Raw genomic sequence first — 9,275 nt, forward strand, 5'->3', positions numbered from 1 at the left:
GTACATGTCTTTCTGTTTTTCAATAATTTATTGATGATCTGAGTCAAGCAGATACTATCAAATCATGTGCATTTAATTTTTTTTAAAAAAGATGTTTTTGTGCTGGCAAGACAATAGTCAGAATCGATATTTGGGTGAATACTATTGATACAACTGAATGCTGGCATGTCCGTACATTTTCTCTGAGGTTGTGAGTACTCAGGAAAGATTTAAATAGGTGTCATGTTGTCTTTGCCTGCATATCTCTTTAGTGCCGCAGCTGAAACTGGTCTATCTCAATATAGTCAGTGGATTTAGGAATGGTCTCTGTACCCACACCTTGGGCTTCTGTCTTGTCTCAGTATTTCCTCATTTTACTACCACCGTAATCAAATTCCTTACAGTGAATCCTGTCTAACAAGCCATTTGCTCTATGTTAAACATTTAAGAGTTTCATACTAACTCATTTAGTCCTTTAATATGGCTGTTTCTCAGAGTGGCCTCATGAGAGGCATTTACAATCCCAGCTGCTGGTGGGAGACTTGAGATGGTGAGACCTGGACTCTCTGCATCCTTACCTCCACGGCAGTGTCCTCTAGCTTCAGGGTTTTATCCTGTACACGTCCCACGCCAGAGGCTTTCTCTCATTCCCTGGCTTTGTCCCACATGCAGATTCCTATGCCATACCTGGGTTTATGGCTTCCAGGCTGGAAGTACTTTCACTGCCTGTCCAGGAAAGGACCTGCCCTTATCTGTATGTAGCTTTTTACTCCTAGGCTGTTTGTTTCCTCTGCTGCATTTTCTTCTAGAAAGCTTCTCCACAGCAAATGTCATTTCATACATTCTTGGTAGTTAATAAATAGTAGCTTTTTGCCTTCCTTTCATAGTGCACACAGAATAGTAATGCCATAAATGTTGCTGGACCTTGCCTTGGAACATCTTCTAGGGCGTCTTCCATTCAGACATGTTTCTGTTTTCATTGTTGGTATTATGTTCAGTGCTGGACATTAAACCTAGAGTCCTACACAAAGCTGACAAGGGTCTTATCATTTCTGTTCCAAAATACCAGGGCTTTTCCATTTAATCAACCAGAGAGACAGAGACGAAGGCCAGGGAAACACTGGTTAGTGCATTCTAGCTTATTAGAGAATGACTCCCTGTCTTGTTATTTTTCTTATTTTCTTCTTTTTTAAAGATGATAACTTTCGGTTGCTATGTAAAACTGATAAAAATTTAAAGTACTATGCGGACACCAGAAAATCTGAAGTTCAGAATTTCTACATGAATTTTGCTTTATAAGGGAACGAGGTAAAGTTTTGGGTTATGTATGGTTTGTTCAATGTCCATAGCCACACAAACTGCATATGAATACTCAAATGACAGTGCCCAGCATGGTATACAGAAAGAGTCCCAATCAAGTGAAGTTTAAACAAAGATTCCAAATGGAGATGGCAAAGCAGAGAAAAGATAGAAACCACAAAAGCAAACAACTCCAGGATAAGAGGGAAGGTGTTAATCAAAATTACTGGCACAAACCAAACGCACATCTTATTAAAGTTGTTCTCCCTGTGAAAATGGTACCTCCCAGGATAGATCTAAGGGCTGGGGTGGCTTTGTCATCATGGCATCACAATGACAGGGTAGTAATATCATCAATGTGGAGCATGATAAATGACTGGAGAGCTTTTGGAGAATCTGCTGATTCATGGAAGTCATAGAGCCTCTTTCTGCTTGCAGTTACACCCATAATCTCTGGTAATGTTTGCCATGAGCCATAATATCACACACAGTCTGAAAGGACTTTTTTCATAAAAAGACTTCAGAAATATATATATATATTTTCTGGAGAATGTACCATTTCAGGAACATGAGTAACCTTTACTGACTTGGAGACTATTTCTTCAATTCATAAGTATTAATAAACATTCTTTTTTTTTTCTTCTCTGAGGAATAGTGAAAATCTTTGAGGTCTACCTTTTCTGAAATGTTTGATTGGCTTGGGAAGAAAATATCCCGCTACAAGGGAGCACAATGAAGAAGTGGCAAAATAAGAAGAGGCGATAAACCAGAGAGAAGTGAGCAAGCGTTCTGACATTTGACTGAGAGTCTTTGCCAACGTCTCCCCACACAAGACAACTTTACGATTCACTTGAAGTTTTTCAGAGTGCAAGATGTAAAGGAAGACTTCTCCCCTCCTATTTTAATATTCAACAGGAAAGTAGCTTCACTCACTGTTACTACCTAATGCCTTGAGATGAGCATGTATCATTAATCTCAGGCTACATTCCACGGCTGTGATGATAACACTTAAGGACAGGACACTTAATGTGGACACACATGAAAAATGAATAGTATAATGAAACAAAAACCAAAATTACTCCATGCCTTGGAGAAAGGGATGTGCTTTTCCTCTGGGCAATAGCTTCAGAATGAAGCCTTCTGTTATCATGTGGTGAGATGGACTGTAGTAATTCTTTCTGTATCTATAGATATTTATGTAGTTATAACTTGTGGCTACATAAAAACATATGTGAATTTTTAATTTTTCTTCCCATCTATATTCTAGCTCACAGAAATATAAGTGGAAGCTAATTTTTATGTTTTGACAGCCTCTCGCCAATGTTATCCTTAAGGCTTTCAACAGCGGGGATTTAAAGTTGCCTAAGGGGTTATTTCAGATTTAGATTTGAAGTCAGGTCCACTATGAAAATTCAAGGATACAGTGGTGAATTGTTTATTTGTCCCATGTGACTGGCACACAGTTCTTCAATGTGCCAATTCCAAGAACTGTGGATAAGGGTGGGTTGCATGGCCAAGAGACCTTACTGGTGCAGGTGGAATTATAGCAGCTAATCTGCTGAAGTTAAAATTGGGAGCTGATCGTGCCTTGTATTGTCACTGAGTCCTTCACAAAATGGAAGAAAGCCGGAAAAGAGCAGAGGCAGATGTGCTGATGGAAAAAGAGATAGAAGGGGTCCAGTGTGACTGGCTTTGAAGATGAGAGGCTGGAGCTGCTGGAAGTGGTTACAGGGAAAGAAACAGCTTCTCTTGTGGTAGAGCCTCCAGGGCAGAATGCAAGAGGGCCTGCCACTCTGTTAATGGGATTGGGCTTCTGATCTATAGAACTCTTGTTTAGGTGTGTGTGTGTGTGTGTGTGTGTGTGTGTGTGTGTGTGTAGGTGCCCTTGGAGACCAGAAGAGCATGTAAGATCTCCAGTAGCTACAGTTAGAGACAGTTGCCAGCTGCTGCTGAAGGATTCTAGAGAACTTGGATTCTCTCATAAAGTAACACCCGTTCTTAACCCCTGCCACCATCTCTTCAGCCTCCTCCACCACCATTTTTAGTTACAATTTTGTTTATTTTATAAGGGGCTGAGCTACAGTTCATATAAGGAGAGGAGTCCATCCTCTCCTGCCATATGGGTGCCAGAGATTAAACCCAGGTTGTTGGGCTTCATGGCAGGTGCCTTTCTACACTGAGCCATCTCCCTGGCCCCATCTTTGGAACCATTAGCATATTTATGATGTGTAAGCCCTTAAGGTTGGTGTAACTTGTTATGACAATGAATAGGGAATCAGTTCACCTTGAAATTAGTCTCTTTTGTCAAATTAATCTTCTTTCCATTTGATAATAAAATTCATTTAGGAATTTTAAGGCCTCTGCTTTTGACTATGAGAGTTACTTCATAATTAATCATCCTTCTGCAGTAGACATTAGAAAACAAGTCAGAACATTTAAAGCCAGTTCTCTACCCTCACACATGAAGCAGTACCTAGGAGGCCTACCTAGGAGAAGGAAAGCTCTAGACAGACACACCAGATTTCTGGGAGAGAGCAAGTCAAGTGAGTAAGCCTACAGATGAAGCAAGGCGCATACGCTAGACCTATGTGCCACGCAGATGGAGGCTCCACCTGCCCCCAGTTCTCCATCTGTGCAGCACATATATTCTCCATATATTGCTTAGCTAAGGAGACTGGAGAAACCGGCAGTGAGGATTCACGGAGCTGTGATGGGATAATCTTCTTATGCACTGTGGAAAGGTTGTCTTTGTATGATTCAAAGATTGATTTCTGTATCAGCCAAGAGCTGAGTATAGTCTGGACCTTAGTATTGTTATTCTAATTGCTCACTACCTGCATCAAATTTTGTAAACAGTCTTCTCTCTTACCTTTGGATTGGTTTAATAAAGAGCTGATGGCCCATAGAAGAGCAGGAGAGAAAAGGCTGGATGTCTGGGCAGATACACAAACTCTGAGAAAGAATCAAGGATTTTTCTAGCTGAATTGAGGAGGTGGAAGGAACAGGTGTGGGGACTGATTGAATAAGAGATAATGGGCCCTGTAGCAAAAGCAGATTAGTATAAATCAGTTATTAAGTTATACAGACTAGTTGGGAACAAACCTAAATTATAAGACCTAAGCTTTATAAATCATATTAGTCTTATGTCATTATTGGAAAGCTGATGAGTCAGAGACAGTCCAATGGTAAAGCTGGGTGACAGAGAGAAGGGAACTATGGAGAAAGGCCAGGATGATATATATATAAAATCATATACATGTTTACATCATATATGTATATATACATCATATATATACACATCATATATATATACACACACACACACACACACACACACACACACACACACACACACATGCTTGAGTCTTTGGCTGAATAATGGTTGCCAAATGCATAGAATAAAGTTCTGTGAAGGTGGACATTAAGAATATCTTAGGAATAAGTAATCCTAAAGAATGCAGTGGCTGAGGTCACCCTCAGTGTTTCCTGTGTTGGAGACGTGTTCCTTGGGTGATGAGACCCTGATACAAGGCTTAATGGGAAGTGTTTGGATCTCTAGAGGCCTAGCTTCAGGTAGGCCTTTAGCTGTTCTTTGTTTTCCTGACTTGTGACATGATTGTGGTGACATCCACATGAGGCCCTTCCTGGAACTAACTGAACTGGTGCTAGTTTCATGCCTTTGAGCCTTGAAAAGAGTGAACAAAATATATACTTGTCCTTTGTCACGTTATCTAGCCTATATATTTTGCTACAATACAATAAGATGGGTCAAGTCAAATAAGTTCTTAAGTTTATACAGGGATGGAAGTTGTTACAAGAGCCAGAGCAATGGCACCTCATTGAGTACACACAACATTTCAGAGTAACTCAAGAGAGGCTATGCCATAGTAATGCGGCTGTAACCACCTCAGAACAGTGACTCTCATGGCTCTACTCTCAACAAGAGAAGCAAGTTCCCTAAATAACAAAGAGATTCACACACAAAAAAATTAAGTGTAGATTAAGGTCCAAAATTATTTAAACTAATACAATGAAATCACATACTCAGCAATGTAACATCTACAATATTCAGTATGTAATAAAAATAGTAATTTTTATACACATGAAGAAAGAGAAAATATATAGAGATACAGCCTCAAAAGGGACATAAGGAAGAAACAGTGATTCAAGAATACTTATACATCTGCTTTAAATATGTTTAGTGTGTTCATGTATTTAAGAAAAACCATAAATTTAATGTAAACATGGGGATAAAAACACGGGGATAAGAACCAAATAAAACTTTTAGACTTGGAAATTGTAGTAGCCAATGGGAAATCTCACTGCCTAAAATGTCAGCAATGGAGTTCAAAAGACCAATGATTCTGAAGACCTGGCAATAAAAATTACTCAAGATAAATTCTAGAAGGGGAGAAACAAGAATCAGTGAGAAGATTGTAGTAACATGGGGACAGCATTCACAGAGAAGACCCAGGAAAACTAGAGTCTCAGTGCAAAGGAGTGACAGAAATGTATTGAAGGACGAACTTGCAAAAGCATTCCAAACTAAGGAATGTCACCTGCCCGTACATTTCAAGAGCCCAACAAGAATCAAGAATCTAACCATGAGTAAAACTCTATAAACATTAACAATATGACACCAAGATTATCATTATCAAGTTTCCAAAGTCTGGTAAGAAGGAGAATATATTCAAAGTGGTGAGGGGAAGAAAGATATACCATGTACTGAGGAACAAAGATATGAAAGTATTCTTCTCATTAGAAATGATGAAGGCCAGAAGTCATTGGAATGGCGTTTTTTTTAAGTACTGAAAATAAAACTGCCAACCTAAAGATTTATGCACTGTGAAAATAGTCTTTAAAAATGAGGTTAAAGTAAAGCATTTTCGAATAAACGAAAGCTGAAAGAATTCCCCTTAAACAATTTCCATTGCAATAGTAATAGTAACAGCAACAGTAACAGTGATAGTAATAGTGATAAAAAGTAAAAATGATAAAGGAATCTCAGGCCAATGAAAATCACATTAGATGCAAACCTGGACATAGTCAGGGATGAGAGCTGGAGAAGCAAGGACGTTCATAAATGTAAATGAGCTCTTCCTCATTTCCTATTATAGTCTTGTGACTAGTAGAAAAGGTGAATTTCAGGATGAGAATTTTATCCAGAGCTAAAGGGAAACTCTTTTATAGAGTCAATTCATCAGGAAGACAAATCCCACAAATGTTTATGTGTGGGCCTAACAACAGAGGCTGAAATAATTAAAGGAAATATAAAATTACCTACATTCGTAGTTGGAAATTTCTGTGTATCTTTGCGGTGGGGTTAAAAAATGGGACTTTATACATGTAAGGCACTTTATCAGTTGAGCTCTGTCCTCTCTGTAATTTCAAGGACAAATAGAGGTAAACATGATTTAATCAGATTTCTATATGTATATAAATATATTTATATAAAATAAATTTATACAATTTTATAAAAAAACCAGAAAATTAAAAAAAACATTTGACTTAGGGCTTTTGGTGGTAGTTTAGTGGTACAGTACTTGCCTAGCATGTAGAAGGCTCTGGGTTCAACTACAGCACTATAATCAAGTAATCAAAAAAAAAAAACCCGAAATCAAAAACCTTTATTTATGAAGATAGGTAATATGTTCACCGTTGCCTGTAATTCTACCTCCAGGGAATTCAATACCTTCTGTGGGTACTTGCGTACATGTGTCATACATTCAAATTCACATACATATATGTGCATGCAAGTGAATACACAAACAAATCTTTACATAAGCATAAGCAAAATGCATAAGCAAGTATACCCATTTTTCTCTTTGCTGTAAAGGAGGCTAAAATAATTACAAAAGGTAATCAAAATGAAGATGGGAAAAGCAAACCAAAAAATAGGAAAATAGTATAATACATTAAATGTAAATGGTCTAAACATTCCAATTTAAAAGTAAAATTGATCTATATTGACTGTAAGAAACTCCTTTCAAATAACATAGACAAAAGTACAGAAAAAGGTAAATCATCCAAATCCTAGTCAGAAGATTCAGGTTGATGAGATGAGTAAGGGAATAAATAAAACACTGCTGCCAAGCCTGAGACCAGGAGCTGGATCTCTGGGACCTTTGTAGATGGAGAGACTGATTCATGTAGGTTGTCCTCTGAGGTACATACATTCACTGTGGTAACACATGTGCGTGCACACACACACACACACGCGCACACACACACAATGTTTAAGAAACAAAACACTTAATTAGAGAATCCTGTATGCTCAATGTATACATCTATCTACAGCATTCATTAAAAGTCATGGAGCTAGAGATATTGTTCAGCAGTTAAGAATGCTTGTTACTCTTCCAGAGGACTTGAGTTATGTTTTTAACACCCAGGTAAGGCAGTTTACATTGCCTCTAACTCTAGTTCAGCAAATTCAACACCTTATGTGAGCACTTGCACACATGTGACATACAGTCAAACATACATACACATACATGCAAACACACACTCACACATATATTTTTAAATATTACTTTAAAATTGGATAATTTATAAGCATGTAAATGAACTTTTCTCTTTGCTGCTCACCTTAGAGAAAGATTTCCTCTTTAGTAAGTTAAGGAATGAGAGGGATACACACCGACTCCTTTGTAGCTTCAAGCTCAAGATCAGATCTTAGAATACTATTTGCAAAATTCTTCAAATATTTACAAACATCTGAGGACTTATTTTATTAAATGATAAAATTAATCCAAGTGGAACACCTAGTACCTTCCAACTTTTAAATTTTAATTTTATCCTTATTTTTTTTGCAACATGTTATCTTTTTATGAACTGAACTTCAGTCTAGTGCACTTTCTCCTTTATACATTACATTTTTTGAAAATCAGGTTTCTATTTCTATATGTAATCATGCTAATATTCATAACACTGAATCCAAATATTATGTCTAGAAGAATAAGATTTTTACCTGAATGGGAAAGGTAAAAGCAAAGCAGAAATGACTTGGATATTAAGGAGCTGTGACTCAGCTTGTGGTCCTTGTCAATCTCCCATCTAAGTGAGCAATACGTCTGTGGGGTAAATAAAAAAAAATTTCCTTTCTGCCTGATCAAGATGAGAAAGTCTCTTAAAATGTAGGCGAAGATATTTAAATATTATTTCTAGTATAGGACTTAAACCTTTAGGGCATATACTCATATTTGTTAGACTATGATGATTAATGATACAAATGCAAGAGATGTAATTAAAAAACAGTAAGTCTTCAGCACCCATGATCTCTTCTCTTGTGTCCCTGGCAGCCTCAGAGTCTAGGAGCCATCATGCCTGGAACCAGTTCAAAGAATCCAGAACAGCGAGAAGAACTAGAAGCTACTCAGACTTAGCGAGAATTGACCAGAGAAACTAGAGCTCTCTGGAAGGATGGAGTGATGGCTTTTTCTGACCTGGCATCATCTAATTAAGTTTGAATTGATGCACCCAAGTTAGGTTAGTCCTTCCTGTCAGTGTCAGAAGGCATCATGTGTCAGGCTCTGTACCATTTAATCAGCGGCCAGGTAGTGAGTGACATGTAAGCTGATGTTCTCTCCCAAGATCCTCGATTGTACCATTTGCTCATTGTGGTGGCATGGATACTCTTACTAAAGCATGTTTCAAAATACCAGTGAAAGAGTGGACAGCAAACTTGGGAGGAAGTGCAGAGAGACGATTCTAGTGCAGCGCTGGCTCTAGGTAACAGCTGTGGATACAAATATTGGCCCAAACCCCTTGATTGGAGGGGTTCTTCAGCAACATTCACTAATGCAGAGAACTCACACTGGAGCTAGAGAAAACTCTAGAACTGTACTCCACAAAGTCCTGCTATTCTTAGACTTGCATTTCTCATTCATAAACAATTATGAATGAGACATTTTAAATTCACTAAAACATTTTATTTTGTACCTGTAATGAGTACTTTTGATTTAATAGATTTTTTTTTTGTTCCATAATTACTCTAG

Source organism: Grammomys surdaster, unplaced genomic scaffold (genome assembly GCF_004785775.1).
Source record: "Grammomys surdaster isolate TR1022 unplaced genomic scaffold, NIH_TR_1.0 191, whole genome shotgun sequence".
Classification (NCBI taxonomy): domain Eukaryota; kingdom Metazoa; phylum Chordata; class Mammalia; order Rodentia; family Muridae; genus Grammomys; species Grammomys surdaster.